This window comes from Podarcis liolepis, assembly GCF_965112155.1.
Source record: "Podarcis liolepis genome assembly, chromosome: 4".
Taxonomy (NCBI): Eukaryota; Metazoa; Chordata; class Lepidosauria; order Squamata; family Lacertidae; genus Podarcis; species Podarcis liolepis.
Genome location: NC_139558.1, coordinates 24,730,829 through 24,757,366, shown reverse-complemented (window position 1 = coordinate 24,757,366; position 26,538 = coordinate 24,730,829). Strand labels below are relative to the sequence as shown.

Here is a 26,538-nt window from a genome sequence, read left to right as displayed (position 1 = left end):
TGATAGATGATTGCTTAGGGGGCAACTATTTCATCAAAATAATTTATCTTTCCTTTTTCTTACATGGTTGAATTGGTTCACTGTGATTTTGTTGATAGTGGATATAGACTTGAGTTTTGTGTTTTTTTATGCCACAAGACTAGACTTTATCTTACTCTTGAAGCTAACTGCCCAGAGAACTTGAAAACTCACTTATTGTTTTGCAATATTTTGGTTGCCCCACCAAAAAAGAGCAACAACAGTGCTTGCTTGACCATGGACTTTGGAATTTTCCACCAAGTGCAAATGGAACTAATAAGCATGCCATACATCTGCATTCACTACTGAGCCAGGATTGGCTGCAGCCCCCTATTTAAAGTACACTCAGTCGTAAATCCAGGATTGCTGCCATGTAACATGTGTAATGAACCTAAGAGATTTTACCATTATACACTGGGCTTGTGCCAGCTCAGAAAGCATAAGGCGTTTTGTAGCAGTGCCAGTAAGCAACAAGAAACAGTTTGTGGAAGAAATAGGGGTGGGGTGGGGGAAAACACTTTGAACAATGTGTTTGTAAATTGGGAAGAAAGCGCCAAATAGCTTAATGTATATTGTACAGTTTTAAAGGAAGCTATTACCCTCAGAGTGTACTTGATTGTATTAGCTATTTGTGGTGAATAGGCAGGTTTTCAGATTTCCTATTCATGGCTGCTGTTTCTGGAAAAGAAGTGCATGAACTTTGTATCAAATAAACATATAGCAACCACAGACACCTGCTGGTTTTGTATTCATGAATGAAGTTTTAACTGGCAGAGACAGCTGTTTCCAGATATATTAATTAAACCAACACCACCCCATTGTATATAACACGGTCCAATTCTCTGGGTCCCTGTGCTAGCAATGAAACAATATTTGCAACCAGTTAAAACTGTATTCTGGAAGGTAGCTAATAAACTCCAGATTATGTCCTGGCTCTGTTACTGACTGCCCACTTTGCCCTTTTTCTGCCTGTGATTAAATTATTGCCTTGAATTCTGCCTGTACTAGCCTTGTATGGGGCTGTGACCCATTCCAGTTTTTCCAGATAGAGAAGGGAGCTGTCCCGTCAGCACTTGGAAGACCTCGGTTTGAGCAGCTGTCTACAAAATAATTCAGCTGAAAGCAGTTCTGTTGGAGCCTGTTGCAACACCAGTTTCCAGACAGAAGCTTGGGGGTTTAGTACTCAGCTTGAGGTTGGGGCAAATTAGATTTCCCAACTCTGCAAAGTTTGACCTTAGAATGCTCTCTGTGTCCCGCGTCTCTTCCTTGCCCTGGTTCAGAACAGCGTCCCATTCTGATGGCAAAGTCTCCTCAAATTACAACTTTGGGAACTGGCAGGTCCCCAAAGGTGGTGGTGGTGGATATTTTGAAATTAAAATTTAGCAACCTGAATGTGGGCAGTGCAGGGCATGGATAAAATTGACCTAGCCACTTAACACAAGTGGCTAATTGTACAGAAAGGTGCTTATATATTTTAGGTTTCCCGCAGCAACTGCACTATTGTGTGACATTGGAAGCAGGAGGCAGTGAGGATGGATTCTGCTGCAATATTAGGTGCATTATTAATATAGATCATTCTTAGTTTGGGTCTCTTTGTGCCACCCGAGTGCAATGAGTTGGCATGCTTCAAAAGAAAAGTCTGAGATACTACCAGTTTTTTTTGGTTTTTTTTGATGGATGGATGAAATAAAACAAATTTTCCTTCCCTTTCTTTCACACTACAGTGAACATACCCCCTCTCCCACAACAGCTGTAGAATAAGATGTGGCCAGAAGCCATGTTTGTTGCTGGAGAGGGAAGAACAATTCCACTGAGATTTCCAAGCACTGCTTCTGTGTTCTGTGAAATCTACTTCTGCAAATACTGATAAGATATATTTCTGTGACTTAATGTACAAGAGGAAACATGACAGATGATGGAGGTGATATTGGAAGCCTGCTGCCATTTAAGGAATAAGCCACCCTACACTGGCATCCGCATGCCAAATCAAGATAGTGAATTATGGCTCTCATTTTGAAATAAAATGTGCCCTCATGGCCCTTTTAGTGACCCTAATCTCATTTTTTATGAGAGTAATTTATAAATGTCATGGTCTCTGAAAGAATGAAATTGCCTTCTCTAAGCTTTGTTTACAGAGGAGAAAAACTGAAGCTGGAGAACTGTACACATTATCACTTAGTAGTGCCATGTCTTCCACTGTGCCACACCCTAAAGTACCCTGGCCTTTATAAAATAATTAGAACGCAAGGCGAGAAACTGGTGCAGTGGTATTGATTTGTGTGTATTGGAAAATGTCCCAGCTTTGCCTTGTGCTCAACTGGTTCTTAGAAACCACATGATCTGAACACTGCTTTGTAGATCATTAAGCTGAAAAATGTACAAGGCGATCTAATCCAGGACGACCAACCTGCACGTTCACCCACTAATCAGCTGCCACAATCCAGATCAAAGCATAATATCATAGTATGGTACAGTTGGAAGGGACCTTGAGGGTCAACTAGAGTGCACAGAAACCAGTGAAAGGTCCCTGCAGGTGGCTCAAGCACACAAGCCAAGCTCTATTCCAGCCCTGACATTTTGCTGTCTTTTCCAGTAACTGACACCTGCAGCAGCTCTGTCAGGCTTCTATCTATCATGATCATCCCAGAGGAAGCAAAATCAGGGCGATTCAGAAGTAGGAGTAAGAAACCAAAATGAGGCCCATATAAGAGGATCAGACAAAAAGGTTTGGATACTAAGATAATTTAAGGAAGGTCATAGAAGGGAAGTTTCCTTTGTCCTCCATCCACACCATGCAGCCAAGTGCAGTCACCAAAATGAGATTTGTGGGGGGTGGGGGGCTTTTCTGAGCCATATGGGTGAGTGGTGTGTGTCCAGGGACTGCTAGGGGAAGGAGCAGAGGGGATAGGAAACTTCCCTTCTGTGAACATACTTAAGTTAATCTATTTTAGGATCCAACTCCAATTCTGGGCAATTTCCCCTCCTTGCCCCATCAGCTTCCTTTGTCCCGTCCTGCTGAATTTTTCCAGTCTAGAATGACTCTCCAGGTGGTTCTTCAGGCGAATAGCTGGGAAACGTTTCTTCCATGAATTTTCTTCCATTAGCTTACCTTAGGTTCTGAGCTGTAATTATTTTTTATACATGTTGAAAGCATGTAACTTGGCGTGGTGTAAAAAGGGAGCCAGATTCTGCATTGAGTGAAGTTTCTAAGGCAACATTGCAGAGAGCACATAGCACTAATCTAATCTGAATGTGCCCAAGGCCAAAGTACTAGTGGCCAAATCTGCCTTTTTAGTTCTTTATTTGCTAATTGCATTTCTATCCTATCTTTCCTCCAATGAGTTCAAGGCAACATACACTGCTTTCCCCCTTCCCGTTTTATAATCCCCTTTGAGGTAAGGTAGGCTGAGGGATGGTGACTTGCTGAAGAATTCATTATTATATGGCCCCTTCTTTAAATGTCCTAAAAAGATGTAAAGCTGAGGACTAATTTATTTACCCAAAATACCAATACTATTTTTAGAGTGTCAGCTGTATTCCATACACTAATTATATTCTATATATAGCTGCAGTATATTGATGCATATTACTGTCGAACGCTGCATGGTGTGATATCTTTGTTTTCCTGGGAGAAGACAGAACCAAATATACTTGCCCCTGGGGCACAATTAGGGTGTCTTGGGAGCTAGATAGCAGCAGATCTTGTCTGGTCTTGCTTAGACTGTTCACTTCAGTTGTTTCATTAAGGTGCAATGCTCACAGTTGCAACGGCATTATTATGAAACATCATGAAATTGTGACAAGTGTAACTGAATAACATAAGACAGTTGTGTGAAGATATCCTATCAGTTTTACCTTACTAAATGTATGGATAATACCACATACTATTTTAGTTTTCTATTATCCTCCTGATTCGCTAGAATAAGATGAGTCTAAGTTTTGTAAGATCTCTATGTGGCTTTTATCCAAACTTTGATAAGGTTTGGTGCCTAAGATCTGAAAGTTATTTATTCTTGGAAAAGGAAGCTCATTGTCTCTGGTTCGTCTGAGTGTTTGTTAAGAGATAGCTGTGTGCAGACAAGGCAGAATAATTAAATAACCAGATTAGTGGCTGTGATTAGTGGTATTGTAGTCTGTGAGTATGTAATAGAAAAGATTACAGGAAAATGCTGAGCAGCAGACAGTGACAAACATAATTTTTAAAACTCAACTCTGGTGCGGCTTTGAATAGTAATGGCTTGGCTTAAAAGCATTTTAGCAGCACAGAGAAAACACAAAACTTGCAGTGTGCTGTCCCCACTGACTACACAACTCATGACCCACCAAACTGGAAGACCACTATTCATGTATTGTGGTGCAGCAACACCTTCTTCAGAGTGCAGAAGTAAAGCTTTTATTTAATAGAGTTGGAGGTAGAGCCTTATAGGTCATGTAGTTCAATCCTCTGGTTGAAGCAGGAAATAAAGGGCAAGAGCATTCCCAACAAAGGGCTTCTCCCTGAAAACTACTAGTGAGGGAGAGCCCATCTCCCCTCTAGGAAATTGGCTGCATTGTTAAACTGTTCTTACCATCAAGCAGCTTCAACAAATGTTCAGTCACAAATATACCCTCCTGTAAAATAAGCCCATTAAATCTAGTCCAGCTCTCTGAAGCAATAGAGCACAAATATTGGGCCTCTTCTGTGTGACAGCCCTCCAAGGGCAGATCCACATCACACATTTAAAGCATATGACTTCCTGAAAGAATTATTATTAATTATTCTGTAGTTTTACTCCACAGAACTATACAGTTCCCAGGGTTCTTTGGGGAAGCCATGTGCTTAAAATGTATGCCGTGCCACCTCTATCACGTCCCTCTCTTCTCCAGGCTGGTTCCTTCAAGCTTTCTTCCAATAACTACCGGTATATCTGTTGCTCCTTTTAGAACTTAATCCAGTATGTCTATATCCTTCAAGTGAAGTACCATAACTAGGAACACTCAGTTGTTGTCTAAGAAGTAGCAAAGCAGAACAAGTGATCTCCACCACAGCAAAGTTGAAACTAGATAAAACAGTCAGTTCTCAATGAGCATTTGTATTATCAATATTATGTCATGATTGTACCTCACAGACAAAATGGATTTTGTTTATTAATTTTTGGAAATCATATTGTTTGAAGTGTGGATTTGCTACTGCACCCAGTTAAGATAGACTTAACTATCTGTGTCCAATGTAAATTGTTTTCTCTTTTGCTAAATGTAATATTTCAAATTATTTTAAAAATTAATCCATTACAACATCCTTCCCTTGCACCCATACGGATGTTTTATCCTCCTTTCTTTCTTCGAGTCTTAAAAATTATTCCAATATAGGGGCTTGTAGCTTTAAAACTCTTCTTTCCCCGGAATAGCTCTTTTTGTTATTGTTGTTCAGAAGAAATTGTAAGGGGGTGGTCTATGATGTGCCAGGATTGCTTGAAGTAATAATGTGAACCTTGAACAGCATACAAAGTTATTGGCATGTTTTGGAAAGAAATTGCATTCATTTTGACTTCTAAATTGAACTCATGCTAGGATGAGAGTGGGGGGAAAATGTCTTGCACCTTCTAAGCCTGCTGCTGCTGTTTGTATGGGGTTTTTTATTATTTAATCAAAAGTTTGCCATCGGCTGTTCTGATTTCTGCTCACACCTGTACCCTATAAATAGCCTCTGTTGCCAATATTTCGTATTTATGCAGATTACTACCTTGTTTTCATTATCCATGTCCAAGCTTTTGTGCCAGTCTTTCAGTCTTTGTGTTTCCCCTGGGATGGACTTACTGTGGTTCATGTTCCAACCAGAAGATACAGATCAGCTGTGTTGCTGGGAGTCAGTCAGTGCTTGCTGTGGACAAAATGACCAACAATCAACCAGTTGCACAAATAGTCCTTTCAGAGGGGGATGTTATGGGTTGTAACCGAGAGGAGCAGTTGCTCCTAATAGGTCGTAGCAGATAGAGTTGATCAGTATCTGTGAGTAACCTTCCAAGTGTCCACACATTCAGCATGCAACAATAGGCTAACGTGACATTTCACACAGCTGGCTGGCTTCGTTTTGGGGATGATGCCAATGTTGTGCGGGCACTGCCAACCAGTTTGTGCGGAAAAGATGGAGTGGCAAAGCAGTTAGATTATGTAATGGCTTCCACTTTGAATCACTGACATGGCCTTTCATCTTTTCAATCTCCTGACTTATGTTTACATCCAAATAAGGGTGCTGAATGTGAATCTGGAATATACCGTAAAGCAAGCATGGAAAATCTGTGACCCACCAGTCAGCTTTTATGGGCAGCGCAGTGCCTGAGCAACTCTGCCATTTTTGCCATCCTAGGTGGGCTGCACAACCAGGACTAACATGTGGGATACCATACATGGCTGGTGAGCTTGGTAGGTCACAAGATGTGCAAGTTGTGGTTTGCGTATAATTTCTTAATGAAGTCAGATCAGAATACCATTTGAATAGTTAGTCTGAAATGAACTGATTTTTCCTATTATACAACTGAAAACAATGTAATTTCCATGCAACAGGAGAGACTTTGAAACATTTAAGTCTATAAAAATAAGCTATTTGACACATTGATCTGTTGGGGAGAAGTTATCAAGAGCTTTCTTTAGTTTGGAACTGACCTCTTAGGCAGAAACCAACATCTGAATCTATGCCACATCAATGCTGAAACATTTCACCAGCAACATTTCACCTAATTCCACCCAGATTAGGTTGAGTCAGCAGATCAGAAAAAAATATATTGCCATGGTGGGTAAGGCATTCTGTCCAAGAGTGTGACAGCCATACCTTTCAAAGTTGCAGAATGGGGCCACAACTAAGGATGGCCTGATCTCATGACAGTCTGGAGAGTGTCAGCATTTTAACTGTGCATTAAGGTGTTAACTTATTTCCCCCTTTTTAGGGGAAATTTCTGTTTTTGAATCCACTAATACTTAAAGGAGGAAAATTAGTTACTTAGTCAAGTTACCAGATTTGCCTGTTGAGATGTTTCCTATAATAACTTGTGCGTAATGTTCCAAAACTGGTGCCTCCTTATGTTATCTTCAAAATAGGTGACTCCTGCTTTGTTGTTTCCCCAGGTGTAGATGACCTATTGCACTGCTATGCTGGCCTTATTGATTTATTTGTCAGTGGTCTGTCTCCTCTCTCTAGAAATCAACTCTATCACTTTAACCCTTCCCTAACAACAACACGTTTATATCAATTCCTCCACCCTCAAATGTAGCCAGTGAAATCATGTCCAGAACAAGAGTGCAATGAGTGAGTGAGGGAGTACTTAACAATTTCCCTCCTTACAGTGAAAATCACTATCCCTGGAGAAAAAAGAACTGCCGTCTTGTCTAGAATATTAGTTGTCTGGAAGCCAAGTTGGTATTCCAGTTTCAGTTTAAAGGGAACAGCAGTGATAGTATGCTGCTAAATTGTCCACATCTGGAAGCACCCTAAGAGGTATTGCAATAAATGCTTACCAGAGGAACTCCTGTCAAGTAACTGGAGTTTTGTTTGGAAACAAGCCAAATTCCGTTGCTGAAGCACAGAGGCAGTTTTAGTGTTAAGGTAAATAAAATTGGCAAAAAATCAATGGAGTGTTGCTTACCACGCTGTAGTCACTAATTCTAAATGGCACCGAAGGTGTAGAAACTTCTCAGAGAATAGGATTGATGGGAGGTAGGAATTACAACATGCTATTTTAAATATGTCAAAGCTGCTCTGGTGAGAAAAATTGGTTGATTCTGTTCATGAGGCAGATTTCTGCAGGCAAGAGATTGCAGCTTTTCAAGAAAGTTGTTGTGAAAGCGAGAACAAGAGATTACAGAACAGGTTCCATCTAGGTGTCTGTTTTTTCGCTTTATAGGACTATTCAAGCTCACAGACATCAGTTAGGAACCTCTGGCTTCAATCTAGCCTAGTGAGTTATTATGGCCTGCCTATAGTCAACCACAGAGCCATTTTCAGGTAAAAAGAGATTAAGGGCTATACATACCTGTAAGGTGGAAGTTGTTGGTTCCAAGAGCAAATTAGTTAGTGCAAAGGCCCTTGATTGCACAAACTAGTGGAAAGGCTTCGAACAAAGGGAAAATCCCCATAACACACCCCAAAGGTGCATTTAAGATGAATGGAAGATATTAAGGGCAAATGTTTCTTGGCTTGCCAGATGATATGTCCCCTTCTTCCTGTTTCAGCTGTATGCTTTTTTTTAACCTTATAGAGAATGCTTTGGTATTTTTAAGAAAAGAGCAAATAGTTTTAGAGGATCAGTAAGTCTTTGGACCTAGAGCAGGGCATTGGTTACTAAATCCTAATTAGTCATCTGTACATAACAGAATCTGGCTGTCAGAAATATGGGAATGAGCTACATCCTGGGCTATTATTTAAGTATTGTTACATTTTTTATAGTTAATGTTAATTTTACTGTGATAATTCTCTCTGATTATGCAGCATTTTAATTTCGTTTCCTTGGGTATAGGGATTCTGTGGCCCATCAAATGTTGTTGGACTCCAACTCCCATCAGCCACAGTCAGCATGACCAAAGGGCAGGGATGATGGGAACTGTAGTCCATCCACACCTGGAGGGCAACAGGTTATGCATCCCTGTCTAACCCGAGAAGAACTCCATGTATTGCTTTACAGTTACACACAGACTACTCTGTAAAAATAACACAGTATAAATGGGGCTTGCACTAAAATGTTACAGTGTGGAGTACTTCTGCTCAAGATGCTGGACTTCCAGACCTATTCTGTTTCCTCCTCTTCTGATTTTCCATCATCCTTCCCTACAGTCAGCCTGTGATTACTGAGTATGTTTCATTCATAGAATCATAGAGTTGGAAGGGACCCAATTGTCATCTAGTCCAACCCCCTGCAATGCAGGAATCTCAGCTAAAGCATCCATGACAAATGGCCACCCAACCTCTGCTTAAAAACCTCCAAGGAAGGAGAGTCCACAACCTCCTGAGGGAGACTGTTCCACTGTCGAACAGCTCTTACTGTCAAAGTTTTTCGTATGTTTAGTAGGAATCTCTTTTGTAGGACACTCTCCTTTCTTTTGCATTTTCATTGCCTCTCTTATCTAATGCAAGATATTGTTGCAACCTGCTCTGTCTGGTTTGGTAATGGCTGCTTGTTTATTAGACCCAAAGGGCGCAGGCTCTCGACGCTAGGCAACACTGATGGCAATCTACAAAGAAACTAGGATGGATGTAAGTTATTCTTGTCACAGTTGCCCAATGCAATATTTTATTCATCTAAAATAAATATTTTAATGGCCTCCCCCGCCTTTGGTTGCTGGAAAGGCTTTCAAAATGTCATGCTTCAAGATACAAGACAAACCTACCTTGGAAAAACCAGGCATGCAAACTCCCTCTGCTCTGCCTAGTGGCAGTTTTATCAACAGAAAAGCATGGGCTTGAGGTTTCAGTAGTTAAATGGCCCAACGTGGTCATGTTTGCTATCCCGTTCTGGCTCTTCCTGTCTGTTTACTGCACCATACCACTTTTTGATTATTATCATAAGAGTGCAAACAGGTGTAAAGAAGAACACATTATAGGAAACAGACCCAGCAGCTTTAGCTGAGCGTCTTGCAGCAGGTGGTGCTCTTGGCTAGTGGAAGGTGGAATGGCGGCTGACTAAACCAACACACCTGCAGATCTTTTATGAAAAAGTCAGCTGGCATGATTAAATTGATAGGTTGTGATTGTGGGCTGAATGGATGCACATTTTTCACAGAGTAATCAAACCAGCATCAGTATACGTTGATTGGATTTTGCTCTCCCTCAGCTATTCTACTAGCGCATGCCTCACTTTGCACATATACATTCAAGCCACTTCCTTTACATGCTGCTTTGGCCATGTTAATTATGTGGGATGTGAAACACAAGAGCAGTCAAGTACAATATCCCTAGAGTGGACATAAAAGGGGATGTCTGGACCAGCCAGTCAGAACTTCCTGTGTCTCCTAAGCTGGGAAAGACTTCCTCTACATGTGACTAGAGGTGGGCGTGACATCACCTGCCCAGGTAACAAAAGAGCAGAACTGGTCAGCCATCTCTCTCTCTCTGACCACATTCATTGAAGAAGCCAAGAGAGGACAAAGGAGCTGTCTCCTTATGGGATAGTTTCCAGGTACTTTACTTTTCTAAGTTAAGTCTGCCTTCTGGGATCCAATTGTGAACAGAATGTGTGAGTAAACTCTTTTTGTACTTTTATAGAAGACTGTGTCGTGTCTTATCTTTTTATGCGGGACTAAATGGGGAATTACCTTTAAAATGTGTTTTAAAGGCTTTAGCGAGCCTGAGCAAACACATCCGCAGTGCAAGTTTAAAAAGGGGAATGTTACTCTGCTAAATTGTAGAACTTGTTAACACAAGTTGGAAAGGATATAATCAAACAATATATCCTCTCCTGCATCCATGAACATTCCCACAAATTAACCATTAATCGGCAGCCCACCAATTTAATCGGCAGCCCGGAGACATTGTGACCAGCTTTAGGCAGGTACTGTGTCAAGGTTAGTGGTCAGAGCAGTTGTGGTTGATTAACACACGAACATAGTGTATAAACAACAACAGTTAAACTCAAAACAATCCCTGGTCCTTTTCATTAGGCATTCTGGTTGCTTTTAATTGGCCAGTAGAAATGAAGAATGAAGCAATGATAGAATCGTAGCGGTGCAAGGATCCAAAGGGTCATCTACCGTAGTCCAATCCCCTGTAATGCAGGGATCACACCTGAAGAATCCTATCTAACCTCTACTTAAAATGTTTTCTTTCGTTTGGAAGAAGCTGTGCTAAAATTGGAAGAACAGTGTTCCCCCCGTTTGTGGGCAGAATAAGATTAATGGAGTCTTTAAACAGGCCAGCACGACTCATAACCCACCAAGGAAACCACCGTCCACCTTCTATGTATGGTGGTCCACTGGGGGATTAATAAATCTCTTGGGTTTTATCTTGCCTGAAATGGAAACAAACTGGGACTTACTAAGCAGTTGGCAGGCCGAAATATATCACAGGGCTGCAAAGTTGCTCTCAGCCTGCTGGGTCACAGCTTGAACAAGCCTGAAATATTAATTCCAGGGATCTGTAGGAATGAACGGGCATCCCTTTGTTCACCCCTGAAAGGGGGCAGGACTTTGTTCATGTTCCAAGTTAATGTGCTCAAAGCCTCAGGAGCACAAAGGATGCTCTGTGTATCATTCCAGCTGACTGCATCCTCCCACCTGGGAACGGGACGCTGAAGAACCCCATTCCCACTGAGGCAGGACCGCCTCTGGCGGGTGTTTTACAGCAGCAGGAGCCATGCACAGCATTCTTTCCTCACCTGGTAGCCTGGGCTTGGGACTGTAAGTACCAGCCTCCCCAATGGGAAAAGATGCTGGAAACACCTGGAAGCACCTGCAGCAGCGACCTCTGCCTCCTCCTCCTCCACTTGCTCCAAACACAGCTTCTTTGCCTTTGGGGAAGTGGAAGTCCCAGTGACATCCTCACTACCTGGAAGGTACTGCAGGGAAGGGGAAGATATGGGGGGGGGGCAGGAGGTTACATGCAGGATCAGGCTCAACACAGCTCTGTTCAATCTGCTTGAAACAGGCTGTGAACAGGGTAGTGTTCACCCTGATCCTGCTCATGGGCATTCAAGGACTGTTTCCTTTATGAGCACCTCCTTTTCAATGCTTGCAACAGATCTAATGACTGGGTATTATTGAAAATCCAGGCCTCTACAAGCTGAAAGGAAGCTGCCCCTTGGGCAGATGGCTAATCATATAATGATGTTCTTGTGTCTGAAAGTTGCCATCACATGCACACACAAAAATCAATTCTCTGCTCCACCATATGATTCAGGTATCCTTTTCTTTTGTTATTTGTACCCCTTGTTATTGTGAATACTACTGAATGGAATTTCTTTCTTTGCTTCTTACTACATTTTCATTCTTCTCCTTCAAATGGGGGCACATGGATCACCCTATCCTAATTTTATCCTCACATCCACCCTGTTGAGAGATGGTGCCTGGCTGAGCCTGGTCTTCCAGGTCGTGTTCTGACACTCTAACCACTGCACCACATCGGCTCTCTTCCAGTGGTGCAACCTTTACAATTTCTGCTGCGTCTCCATGGCCTCCATTATTTTCTCTCCTGCTGCACTTGTGCATCCCCTCCTTCTCATCACAGCTAATTGAAAAATGCTGTGTTAGACCTCTCCCCTAAATTATTGTGAAGAAGTTGTGGGGTTGAAGTGCAGAATGATAGAACACTGCTTGTGTGGATTTGAAAAACAATCTCCTACTTCACCCAGAGTTTAAAATGTAATAGCCCTCTGCAGGCATTCAATTAGGATGTGTAAAGGCTCAGGCTAGGGATGGCATGCATGTAAGGGCAGAGGAAGGGGGTGCGGTGGGGGAGAGTCGCCCCGGGTGTCACCAGTGAGGGGGGGGTGACAAAATGGTGGGTGGCACCCACTATGGGGCTTGAAGCACCCCCAAGCCACGCGTCTCTCCTGGGAGTGACGCGGTGGCTTGGGCGCCCGCAGGCTCTCTGCTGCCCCAAACGGTCCGCCCGACGCCTCCCCCTCAGCTGTAGGGCGGCTGAGAGGGAGGAGGCAGGCAGACTCCTCAGAGGCCCCATGGAGCGTGCTCCCCTAGCTGTCCCCGCCCCACGGCCCTGCGCACCTCCCCAGGTGCCCGATTGACTTGTTCCACCATTGGGTGCGTGCACCAGCCCCTGGCCCCAATATTCCTGGGTGTGTCAGACACACTCTAGCCCCAAACTTCCTGTGTTGAGCAGGAAGATCTGCGATGAGTTTCTAGGTGTGTTCGGCAGAGTGCACTTGGACCCCAGTACTATCAGGCTTCTTAATTGCGAGGGGGGCTCTAAGCACATTCAGCCAAACATGCTTAGCCCGCTTTCGACCTTCCTGCTTTTTGCAGGTGAATCCATTGTGTACACCCTCTCCCCAGTTTGAACTTCACGTATCCTATCTGAATGCCTAAAGAGGGCTACAGTCTCTGAGGAGTAGTGAAGGCGACGGTTGTCCGGAAGCAAATCTATCCTTGAGCTGAGTGAACTGTAATGATTGAATGGAAGTTGGTTCTTCTTTCTCAGCATTTCCTAAAATGTTCTGATTTCTCCTCTTTTTCCATCTTCCCATCTGACTTAAGTGCCTACTAGTAAAAGCACTTTTGCAGAAAGTTCTAAAAATAATCTCCACTAAATGCTGCGTAAGTAGAAATGTAATTCATATCAGCGAAATGAAGGGACATTCTGCTAACTGAACTGGTGGCATGAAATAGAATGGTGTGTCAACAGCAGAGGGTGTTCTTTGGTGTGGAACAGACATTTCAGAGAGGCATAATCTTTCAGCCATTTTGGGAACTTGTAAATAGTTTGCAGCAAGTCTAAAATGATATAATGACTTCACCGCACAAAAGAGCTGAACACTAAGGCAATGCGTATATACATTATTCTGGGGTTTTTATTTTCTTATTTCTGTCCTGCCTTTTAGCTCACAAAGAGATCTGAAGGAGGCTAATCACTTAGTAGGTTTTTATTACAATAAAGCAGTATATAAATCTCATTAAATAAATAAATATGCAAATGAGCCAAAACAGATTAATTCTAATTCACAGGTCAATTCACACACTTGGCTGGAAGTAACTGAGTGACGAATTATCAACTGATGTGTATTGGCTGCGCGAATTGGCTTTTAAAAGATGCATCCCTAATGGTGTCTAAATGGAAGATGTGCTCCTATTTACTTTACATCTGGAAACTTAAATGTGACTATTCTAATGTATACAAATCGGGAACTGTAGACATCAGAAACTACTCTCAACAGCAAATTGAGAGTAATCCATAGCTCTTTCCATATAATAGCAGTACAATTAGTATACAGCGAGAGGATTGTAGGAACCCAGATCAGAGCTTTAACATAAATAGTTTATGTGATAGGTTGCTCAAGTCCTCCCACTGCTTGACCTTCACAATGATGATAGTCAAGGATATAAGGGCAAAGCAAAGGTTCTGCAGTCATTCATGCCGTCTAAGTGACAGTGCTTCATAGGAAGGTGTTCTATAATTATTAAGTAGGCCATTGCACCAGGCCTCATTAGCTGAGATAACTTTCTCAAGAGATCCTCTTGAAGGAATCGAGGCCGAATGGGTACTAACTTATTGAACTATTTCCATTTGCGTACGGCACCGTGAAAATCTGCCAGGCTAACTTACCATCAAGGAGGTTTTAATGCACATGGAACACGACACTTTCTGTTATTACATAGTCATTATTTATTTTTGGCTTTTACATATTGTCTAATTAACCATGCCCTCTGGATGGTTAGCAGATTTAAAAACCAATGGGACATAAATACAACCAACGCTAAAAACAGTAAGTAAATAAAAAGCAAATGCACGAAAATAAGTGTAAAACCAGCACCAGACCATTCCTGCACATACTGTGTTAGTTCTTAATGATCTGTAGGGGAGGTGGGCTTAAGACTTGGAGACAATAGTCTTCAAATGGTTGAGCACCACACAACACATGATTCTCACTGCTATCCTTCAAAGTTTGGTCTCCTTGTTTCACCTTCTCTGCAGACACTACTGTTTACTACTTTCTCCTTTCCTAGATTCATACAGAACCATATTCATTTTCTATCTCACCCAGGCCTGGTATAACAACAACAACAACAACAGCCTGCACCTTGAATTATTGCAATTAGCACATGCCACGCAGTGTGCCCTCTTTAGGCCTCGTTCTTCAGTGTGATGTTGACACATGAGGTGAAGGGGCACAAGTGTGCTCCATCATGTCTTCAGTTTCCCTCCATGAGGATGAGTGGATCCCTGCAACTTCTGGAGGGCAATGACAATGGGGGTGCAACAGAGGGAATATACTTTCCCTGTGGGATGAATAATAATAATAATAATAATAATAATAATAATAATAATAATATATTTCTACCCTGCCCATCTGTGTGAGTTTCTCCAGCCACTCTGGGCGGCTTCCAACAAAAGATTAAAAATACATTAAAACATCAGTCATTAAAAACTTCCCTAAACAGGGCTGCCTTCAGATGTCTTCTAAATGTCAAATACAGTGATACCGCTGGTTGCAAACGAGATCCGTTCCGAAGGTTCGTTCGCAACATGAAAAGAGCTCAACCTGCAGGGGCGCATCTGCGCACATGCGGGTTGCAATTCGCTGTTTCTGTGCATGCGCATGACATCATTTTGCACTTCTGCACATGCACGAGCGGTGAAACCCAGAAGTAACCCTTTTCGGTACTTCTGGGTCGCCGCGGGACGTAACCTGAAAGAACGTAACCTGAAGCAGACGTAACATGAGGTATGACTGAAGTTGTTTATTTCTTTGACATCTGATGGGAGGGCATTCCACAGGGCGGGTGCCACTACCGAGAAGGCCCTCCGCCTAGTTCCCTGTAACTTGGCTTTTCACAGTGAGGGAACTGACAGAAGGCCCTCAGCGCTAGACCTCAGTGTCTGGGTTGAAAGATCGTTGAACACTTGAAGGGGACCTTTATCCTCCATTTCTTTTTTTCTTTGGCAATAACTAGCTTACTGGCAGCAAGATTTTGTTGTAGCCTTACAGTGCATGCATGCTGTGTGCTTTATATTCTTATCACTTTCTTTGCCTAGAGGTTTGGCCACTCCACCTTAAGAAGTCATTTATTGATTTATTTTCATAGTAGACCAGAGCATCCTGTTGTGTTTCATGACTTTGTTTTCTTGTTGTTGTTTTAAGCTGTATCCCTTAAGTAAATTAATGCTGTTGTTATTTTAATTAAAAAAGATTAAAACAAGCAACCCCATGATCCCCAAGGAAGCAGCCTGTGCTGTGTGTACTATATCTATGAATGTATGTGTAGCATAAAGACTGAGCTATAATTTACTTGTTCTGCTTCCAAATGTAAATGCTTTTTTTGTAATACATTTTATTAGTTTTCAATTACAGTCCAGTAATAACCTCATTATAACAATACCAATTTATAATACAATTATTAATACCAATTCAAATAGTGAATTATATAATTTAGAGTGTCGTCGCCCCCCCCCCCCGGCGTGCTAGATTTTGATTTGATGATTTTCTTTTTTTCTGCGTTCCAAAATCTTATTAGTTTCAATTACATTCTGGTCACAATAATAATCCCTTATTCAACAACGGCAATATTAATAACTTATATTATTGTTGACACATGAAATGATCTATAAAACTGCAAGTGAGGAACTCAAACTATATCCTTGTTCTTTCTGTGTATGGCAATTATTCTGTCCATGGTGTTTCTTCCTGTCACTGTAAGATGTTATGTCTTTCTTTCCCCCGGTTGTTGCTATTATCTGTCATGCCTTGGGCGGAGCTTATATCCCACTGTAGTTGCAGAAATTTCTCCATCGCTCTATCCCCTGCTTTGTTGTTTTGTACCAAGAAATTTAACTACAGCTGCAGAAGTCACTCTGTCCCAGTAAATAAGCTGTTGTCACCACTTTCCCTCTCAACCTGGGAAGAAGAGCGGTTTGTCAAACTGCAGATGACTCAAGAAAGAACCTTATCAGTTCTTTGGCAGCTCACAGCTGAAGATATATGTAGATAATAAAGGATGGGGAAGAGTCAGCTCTAAGTTTCCACTGTAAACTTTTTGCAAAATAGAGCTTCCCTCCCTTTCACCCCCTTTTTTACATATACTGTTCCATTTGATGTTATATTCCATATTTATAATCCAATTTCTTTCATCCTCACTTGTACAAATATAATTCGAACTAACATTCAGAGGAGGGTTGCCGAATCATTAATGCAGAGAAGCAAATTTTAAATAAAGAAATTCCATAGGCTCCTCCCCCACCATCTTTTGCACTGAATGAAGTCTTATCTCAAATTCAAACCTTAAAGTCCTTGCAATTGGTTTGTTCCACAGTTTGTGATCTCATCTCTTCTAGCACGGGCCTGTAGTTTAGTGCAATTAAACTCTAATTAACAGGATAACCGCTGCTTCTTCATGGTGGCATTGGAGGATATTCAGCAGGTAAAGTGCTTTTGTACTCAGCACCTCCCTGCCCCCTGCATTCCTTGCCGGACCGAGTCGGGTACCAAGACAAACTGCGAGTGAAGCCTGTTCACCCCCGTCCCTGGGGGGAATTTGCAGGGATGATTTACCCTGAATCATCTTTGTTTTTCCTTTGCCAACAATCTCCCGCTGCCAAGGGGGCTGCCTCCATTAAGGCATAGCTGAACCGGAAGCCTCCAAATGTAAATGCTTTGGGAAACTTCTATACTATATGCACATAACCCAGTTACATTTCCATTATTAGTCTAGAATACCTGGTAGATTTTCACCAACTTGATGTTGCCTTATTGACATTTTAAGTACAAACATTAAAATACATTTTTCTGGAATGCAAATATACAAGAATGTTATACATTAGTGATTCCCAGTCAACAGATCCCAACATTTTTGCTTTCTACAATTTATATACAGTGGTACCTCGGGTTACATATGCTTCAGGTTACAGACTCTGCTAATCCAGAAATAGTACCTCAGGTTAGGAACTTTGCTTCAGGATGAGAACAGAAGTTGTGCTCCAGCGGCGCGGCGGCAGCAGGAGACCCCATTAGCTAAAGTGGTGCTTCAGGTTAAGAACACTTTCAGGTTAAGAACGGACCTCCGGAACAAATTAAGTTCTTAACTCGAGGTACCACTGTACATTTGATTTAAGCACCTGAGTTGTTTGTGCTCACAGGAATGCATTCCTCACATTTACAGAAAGCTGTCTCAAATCATCTTGATGGTACTTTTTAACCATCTAATGCATAGCAGGTTTTGGGTTTTTTTTACTACAGTTAAAATACCCGTGTTGTTTGTTATAACCACTAAGAGTAAGAGAAGAGTTCTGTGATCGAATGTACTGCACGATATAATTTTGAGAATATTAACTCCTCTTAGAAAGAATGTGCATGTAGCAACAATGACAATTATTATTTACAAAGCAGCGCTAAAGTCCACAATGTAATAATTAAAATTAACAAACCACAGGACTGTACTGAAGAAGGTACAGTATACATTTACATTTAAACAGTGGGAGGAACTAACAAGTGAGGGAAAGGGAAGAGGCAAAATGCTAGGAGATATATTTGAGCAAATGCAGTTACACTTAGGTAAGCTTTGTGCATTTGGGCTGATTACTATGGTTTGCTCATGAAAATGGTACTGTCACTACTATCTTGCTATTGATGGTATTTGCTTTTGCATATGAGTGATTAGTGCATACAATTCCATTTTTAAAATTAGACTAATGTCACAAACTATCCGTAGTTATTAATATCTTAACCATATTTACTCAGAAGTAAGGTCTATTTAGTTCAGTGGGGCTTACTCCCAAGTAAACAGATTGCAGCCTTATTTATGACATTTTTGCATCTCTTTATTTTTTAGATTAGTGGCCACTTCAGCTCCATCAAAAGCATTCTAGACAGTGGTGTTTGGCACAGCTGCCATTTATCTTGGCATTTCATTATTGAGCCTGAATATGAACTTTGATAGTTTATAATAAATTCAATCTGATCGCTCTGAAGTTTTGATTGCATGGGGGGGGGGGGGAATCAGCCTGGAATATGTACAAGGAAATAGTCTAAGTGAGTGAAAAAATGTATTTGTCTGATAAATGTTGTTGTTGTTTAGTCGTTTAGTCGTGTCTGACTCTTCGTGACCCCATGGACCAGAGCACGCCAGGCACTCCTGTCCTCCACTGCCTCCCGCAGTTTGGTCAGACTCATGTTTGTAGCTTCAAGAACGCTGTCCAACCATCTCGTCCTCTGTCGTCCCCTTCTTCTTGTGCCCTCAATCTTTCCCAACATCAGGGTCTTTTCCAGGGAGTCTTCTCTTCTCATGAGGTGGCCAAAGTATTGGAGCCTCAGCTTCACGATCTGTCCTTCAAGTGAGCACTCAGGGCTGATTTCCTTAAGAATGGATACGTTTGATCTTCTTGCAGTCCATGGGACTCTCAAGAGTCTCCTCCAGCACCATAATTCAAAAGCATCAATTCTTCGGCGATCAGCCTTCTTTATGGGTCTGATAAATGACCACAATCAGTTTCAATGGTCATTGAAAAACAGAATCATACACAATCTGAAAAAAATCAGCTGATGCACTGACTATGAGTAAATCATGTACATACACACCTCCCGGCCAGAATCAAGGAACCTCATATGCACTTTATATTGACCCACTTCTTATGGAGATTCACCCTCAAAAGTGAATATTAAGCAGCAGTATTTGTGAGAAATTTGAGTGAATGATAAGTACCATATGCTTGCTTGAACTGGGATCATCTTAGATTGGAATATTGGAATTTATGGGATTTGGGTTTTATTTTGTTGACATAGATATGATATTGTGAGCCTGTCACAGGTGTGTACATATTTGCAAACACCTTTAAATCAGTTCGCACTTGGTTGTGTGTCTGTGTGAAAGTACATACACATTTAAAGTAAAGTGGGTGGGTTAATAAATTGTTCAACCTGGAGGTGTATAAATAAACAGGGTAAGCAAGCTATGACCAAGAAGTTGGCTTTGTTCACATGAGTCTTAAAAACACATCTTCCTCCTTGGAGCCTCACGAGCTGCGATTCTGGAGAATCAAGGGCGGTTGTGTTGCTTAATCATCTGACTCTTCTGAAACACCATATGCCATATTTATTTATATTGTTTATTATTTACGGTGTGGGTTGCTGTGTCTTTGCCTAGTGAGCTTCCAGAGCCTTTTGTGGGAAGAGACAGGTGTGCCACTTGGGCTCCTGTGACTAGCAGGTTGTATGAAGCCCCCAGACTGGAAAAGTTTATGCCTGCCTGATCAATGGAAGCATTATATTTCAGCTGTAGCACTTTAAACTCTAGCTCCAGCCACTGACCTCCTGAACTATAAGTTGAGGTGCTGTCCTGTAACATTTGTGTCTATTTACATTTATCTGATTGCACAACATATACTGTGCCTGTTTTTGCAACTTAGGGTTCCATGTGACATGGAAGGCAATAATAAACAGAGAAGGGGTTTTAGATACACCTGCATATTGCTGCATTGTAGGAGGTTGGACCGGGTGATACACTTTGGCATTTCCAAGTCTACAATTTTATGATATCTGAAATGACAAAAAAATGAAGAACGTGAAAGGCTATCCCTCAGAAACAAAGAACCAAAGGAGAACAGTATCCAGATGAAACAAAACAAATATGATAGCAAGTAAGAGTGGTGGATAGAATACACTGGTTGTGTTCAGATTATCACATCTCACCCTTATATGAATGAGCCTTCTACATATGCAAGCAGCTGCTTTGCTCTTCTCTTTGCATGAGCAGGGAAGCAAGCTAAGAAGGTGCAATTAACCATAGTTTCCTGTTACCTCCCAAACCAGGAAACTATGATTAATGGCTACCCAACAAGCAGGATGTTAAATCCACTTTAAAGCATGTCTTGATGGTTAACAGCTTCCAAACAAGCCAAAATATCATTTCCTGTTTAGGATGCAACAGGAACCTGTGGTTAACTGAAACTTTGTGCCTTGTTTCCCTGCTTGCTTCAAGAGAGGAGTGAAGCAGTTGTGTGGGCTGCATGAAATGTAAATTCATCTTCTACTTTTAAGCAGAAATGCTGCGATTTGAATGTGGCCACTGAATCAATGGAAGACCTATTCACAAAGCATCTAGAAAATAATAAACATGTTCAAATATGGCATACAATAGTGACACCACGATTAGGGCTGCAATTTGGCCTAGTTATGACTGATTTCTTCCATATCGGCATAGCAAACTGCAAGTTTATGTTTATAGGCATCCATGCCTTGTCCTTTAAAGTGTCTGATAATACCAGTTAAACTGGACTTAAACCATTATTGGACTAAGAATCTACATCTCATTCAGTGTGATCATTTCTCCGGCAGCATTTTACAACCCAGGTTCAACATACAGTATTGGCAAGAAAGCACACTAACCATCAAACCCAGGGGTTGTTTATTTGATGGGATTTTAATTATTCCAGCCTCACTAAAGCTCCCCTGTGCTTCAGCTTAAAGAGTGCTGACTCAGTACAGGCAAAATGCTTTGATATTGTTTGCAGCTGAGGAAATAGCTACAACTTTCCGGATTATTCATTGTGCATTGCTTTTGATGAATAAAAAAATATTTATTCGAGTGGCAAAAAGTGTAGCAGGACTTTCTGTTGCACTTTAAAAGTCTTATATCGCCACAGAATCACAGTTTAAGTTACTGGTATATTTTAAACTAATATTTAGCTGTATTTAAGGCTGTGAACTGGTCACTGCTGTGTAGCCATGATAAAATGGAGGCTGAGATGAAGCTGGATAGTTAGAAAGAATGAGAAAAGAGAGCATTGACTGCACACTTAATATGTTTCTCACACATTACTTAGCAGCAAGCCTGCTAGTGTATATTTGATAGGGAGCCACGGCGAATCCTGAATACTTGATGTATGTTCCTGTATGATATACATGTTTGCATTTCATTCACACTAAACATTTTTAGGCAAACACCTAAAAAACCTAATGGGCGAATCAGCCTTCAAACTGGGAGAGGGGCTAAAGTGGAAATAGAACATCTCCAAGGAGGTCTTTGAATTGTGGCAGGTAGATGCTTTTAAGAAAGAGCATTTCTGAACTAGCACTTTGTTTGCCCTCCCTGGCATATCGACAATGTGTAGTTTATGGGTTGCTGAACAGGTTAATGCTGCAGGGATGCAACGATTTCCAGCTTTATGATCTGGGTACATTTATGATGACACATGTCGCGAGAAACATGCACTTGCCTAACACATGCAAAGGTGTGTGTGTGTTCATATGTGTATTCTGTACAATTTGTGTGTCTGTTTGCTAGGATCCTGAGATCAAGACTGAACTTTTTAAAAACTACACAGATTTTAACCAAAATTTGCATGATTGTTCTTAAGAAGGAGCAGGTTTGCATCTATGTTTGGACACAATTGGCTGCCATTTTGCATCAATACGGTGGACTCCAGTTTTCAAAACTGCATTGATTTTAATTGGTGATTGCAAAACTGCACTGATTTTTTTTTAATAGTTTCTTTGAATTCCCAAGCCATGCCAGGTATGAGACTGAGAGCAAAAATATCAAACTGGGCTAATGTAAGTCCTTCTTACTGATGGTATCTGTTTCAGTACACAACCCAGCAAGCTCAGAAATAGCATACCGAAGCTGATTTTTGAATTTCAAATCTGGGTTCGCGTCCCCTCTCCTCCACATGCAGCTGCTGGGTGACCTTGGGCTAGTCACACTTCTCTGAAGTCTCTCAGCCCCACTCAGCTCACAGAGTGTTTGCTGTGGGGGAGGAAGGGAAAGGAGATTGTTAGCCGCTTTGAGACTCCTTATGGTAGTGATAAAGCGGGATATCAAATCCAAACTCCTCCTCCTCTTCTTCACCTAGTTTTTTATTGAAACATACAGTATACTCAACTCATCCAATAAGATCATGTTTTTTTTTTATGAACAAGACAATTTAAGATAGGTTTTATATATTGAAGACTAGTTTTTATTTAAGAAATAAAACCCAAGATTTCCCTTTGACGGCCGTTGTTCAGCTTGATACATATGAATGTATTGATTTCCTATGAAGAGCAAGCCTGGATTCATTGCACAATATCAACTTAATGCTGCTGAGCCATTCTGTTTCTTTGCCACACACAGCTTCAGCAGCTGAAAAAGGCTGGTAGAAGAATCTTCATTTCTTTTATCTTTTCTTGCAGCTTCCGCCTGACAGTTCAGATCGTTTTGCAGCATATTGTCATCTTAATGACTTGATGCATTTGGTGTGAATAGAGAGAGATACATTTTGTAAGTTATAACCACAGGATAATTTATTCATTCTGAGTAGACATTGCATTTGATAACTGATAAATTTCTTACACAGGGAGTGGAGCCGAAATGCATTGTCTGTATGTGGAAGGGCTGATAATCATACTAGACTTGTAGATTGAGGAGAGAGTCACATACCATAAGTTATAAATGCTATAGAAACATCCACAAGCTTCTATCTAGGTGGAAGAACAGAGTCCTTGTAGGCCTGTAGTCAGAATTTCCACGGCTTTGGCGTTCATCATGGGAGGATGATAAATTAGTGCAAAACAGCCTAGATCCGAATGCAACAGTGTAGAATATTTAATTCTATTGCCTGCTATCAAAATGTAATTGTATAAAAAATTATAAATAAGACCCTAGTGCTTGTTGGTCATACCTGTGGCTTGCATTCATTGGCCAGAACATTGGATGTAGGAAGCAGGTTGGTTTCTTACAGAGAACTTGAGTAGAATACCATCCACATCAATCTTTTTCTTATACGTCCCTGAATAAAAGATACTGGAGATATTTGGTTTAAAAAATGAAAGCTAAACATGGGGAGGAGGGACTAGAATGTCTTATAACCCTGCTCCACAAGGCTCTCCATGGCTATAGCAGCAGCAGCAACAACAAGATCATTTGTACTCTGCCCATCTGACTGGGTTCCTCAGCCACTCTAGGTAGCTTCCAACAAATACAAACGCATAATAAAACTTCCCTATACAGGGCTGCCTTCAGTTGTCCTCTAAAAGTTGTGTAGTTACTTAAAGGTAAAGGTAAAGGTACCCCTGCCCGTACGGGCCAGTCGTGTCCGACTCTAGGGTTGCGTGCTCATCTCGCTCTAGAGGCCGTGAGCCGGCGCCGTCCAAAGACTCTTCCAGGTCACGTGGCCAGCGTGACGAAGCTGCAGCTGGCGAGCCAGCACCAGCGCAGCACACGGAAACGCCGTTTACCTTCCCGCTATAAAGCGGTCCCTATTTATCTACTTGCACTTTTAAGGGTGCTTTCGAACTGCTAGGTGGGCAGGAGCTGGGACCGAACAACGGGAGCTCACCCCGCTGCAGGGATTCGAACCGCCAACCATACGATCGGCAAGTCCTAGGCACTGAGGTTTTACCCACAGCGCCACCCGCGCCATGTAGTTACTTACCTCGCTTTTAAAAACTCTGCATTCTATTTTGAGTTCTCCCCCCCAAAAATAATTTATGATTAATATCATTGTAGAAGAGTCATAAATTACCAAGGAAGCAATAACCCAGGATATTTTAATTCTAGCACTGCATTTTGATTAACTCTTTATAATATAATTTTAATATAGTGCTTTCCAGTCTTCAGTTAGCTCACTCTCCAAACAAAGCAAGTTGTTGTTTTCATTTCATATGGGCAACTTCCGGGCAGATGTTTATTGTGGAATCAGTGGTATTCACCCATGAAACGTTTTTGGAGCATCCACAAAATATTGTTATCATCTAAATGCCAGCCCATACCCCACCTTGCCACCATTTCATACTGTAAATATTGACCATTTTCAGGTGAAATCTGATAAGTTAAAAAAAACAAACAACTTTTGCCAACGACCTGTTACAATATTAAGCTGCTGACTGGAAGAAAACAAGGTTACCCCCCAAGCTCAAGATTTGAACCTCAATTTGCCAAATCTAAATCTACGTTGGCTATCTCCTGCAAACAGATTTTGTTAAAACAAAAGCAACAAACATCTTTCAGGACCAAACATATAAATAGAGGAATGTGCAGTTTTCACAGGCCAGCTTTTGTAGATAGGCTACAGGGTCAATATTCTACGAATCCAACTGGGAACTCATTAAGGGGGAAAAGAAAAGGAAATGTTGTCTTTCTTGAAACAGCCTAAGTTTGCTCTGAAAGGGCCTGCTGTGTAATACACAAAAGAGGATAAATTGGTTGCTGATTTATTCCTTCTGAGTTCCCTAGTACTGAATCCACTGCGTAGATTAAATATGTACAATACGGTATGTGTGTCCCATGAAGCCAGCCATTTGGTGGATCCTTGTAGGTGACTGACAACACCCACAACTTTTCCAGCCCCAATCAGGCAGCAAAAATAGGGGATGCTTTATTTTGTTTTAGTTCTTGGAAAATTATGCTAGGAAGCCATGTTCTGCTTTGTGGGTCACAAATTGTGTGTGTGTCTCCAATGGGTGATTAGAGTTGGGTATAGATTGCTGAGAGTTATCACTGTCATCATTACCAATCTCCTAGTGGTCAAGGATGATAGGATTTATAGTCCAGCAACATTTGGAAGGCAACAGATTCCTCCTCCCTGGCTTACAGCTTAAGTTCGGATAATTGCAATGACAGCTCTCTCGGCTTAGTTTCAGGGGCCACAGAATCCTTTATTTGTATCCATTGCACTAATTACTTCTACTTCACATGTATAAGGTAGATGGCAAAACTAAACAAGCTGTTGCTGAAATTTGTGCTGAGTGCAGTTGGACTCTACATTGATAACTACTGTGAAATGTGTGGGTTTGTAGTTATTATAACAGTAAAATTCGTGGGTGCACCTGTTTTTGGTGATAGTATTGTTTAAAAGGAAGGGGCAAAACCAGATCTGTTCCTTGAAGAAAAGCAGTGCTCCAGTAATCAGCTCTTGCCTGTACATAATTTGATTTCTTTCTGACTCTGAGGAAAAATCTGAAAACAGCAGCTGGATCGATTTCTGCACTTGGAAGCTAATTTTGAAAGTTCAGTATTTCTGAAAATGAAATCTAGTTGGAGCAACTTTCTAAAAGTGTTGTGACATAAAAGAGACTAATGTTAGTAGTGTCAATAAACTTGAGAGGCTTCTTTAAATGTACAATATCCAAGGTTTATAATGAAAAACACTGTAAAAATAATAATAATCTCCAATGGATTTTCAAGTGCTGGATAGTCAAGCCCTAGGTGTGATTGTAATCATAATCATAATCCAGATGATATTATAACTGGAATCCAGTAGGATATTGATCTTCTGCCCCCCTTGGGAGAATGGGAAATACTTTAACTCCTGTGCTGTGAAGCTTTGTAGGAGAGCTTTAGTTTCACTGATTTGGACTCTTAAGGGTCACACTAGACACAATGCCATTCTGCACAGTTTTCAAACGGCTTTTAAAAAAGCAAATGACAGGCATAAGGGCCCTGTTCCAGTTTAGGACCCCGGTATGGGTGGGATGCTTTAACTCTTTGCCTCCTCCCGCTCTATTCTCAATTTGTCTCAGTTTCCCTGTGCGTCAAGCCATTGAGGCAATTGCTAATTTAAGCTGGCGTTTAAGTAGAAGCTGGTCATTGATCAGGGCTGGAGGGCTTCCTGCATTAGCAGGGCCTTTGACTAATGACCTTTTGAGGTCCCTCCCAACTCTGTGATTCTGAGGTGGAGTACTGTCCTCATAATAGGTCTTTCAAAGAGCTTTTGGGAAAGCTTTTGGGGTGGAAGGGGAGAGATTGAAGAACACCGTGAGAGATTTGCTGGATCAGACTGAGATTCCACTCAGTCCGGTGGTTCTCAAACTTTTTTACTCTGGGCCACACTTTCAGAAAAAAAATTTGCTTGCACCACACCAATTTTTTTATGGATAAGAAATATATTGGAAAACAAAAAGTGCTGGATTTATAACA

The 26,538-nt window shown here is 41.4% G+C and overlaps 1 protein-coding gene across 2 annotated transcripts in view; it reads left to right on the top strand.

Moving 5' to 3' along the window:
• FGF14 (fibroblast growth factor 14) overlaps nucleotides 1–26,538 on the top strand; it is a 295,007-nt gene that overhangs the window by 32,314 nt on the left and 236,155 nt on the right. Inside the window, exon 1 of one of the 2 annotated variants that reach the window (XM_083501380.1) lies at nucleotides 11,470–11,534. The exons of the other annotated variant lie outside the window; for it this stretch is intronic. The gene's annotated coding sequence lies outside the window, so the exon portion shown is untranslated. Of the gene's footprint in view, nucleotides 1–11,469; nucleotides 11,535–26,538 lie in introns of those variants that run through there. 2 annotated transcript variants of the gene reach the window in all.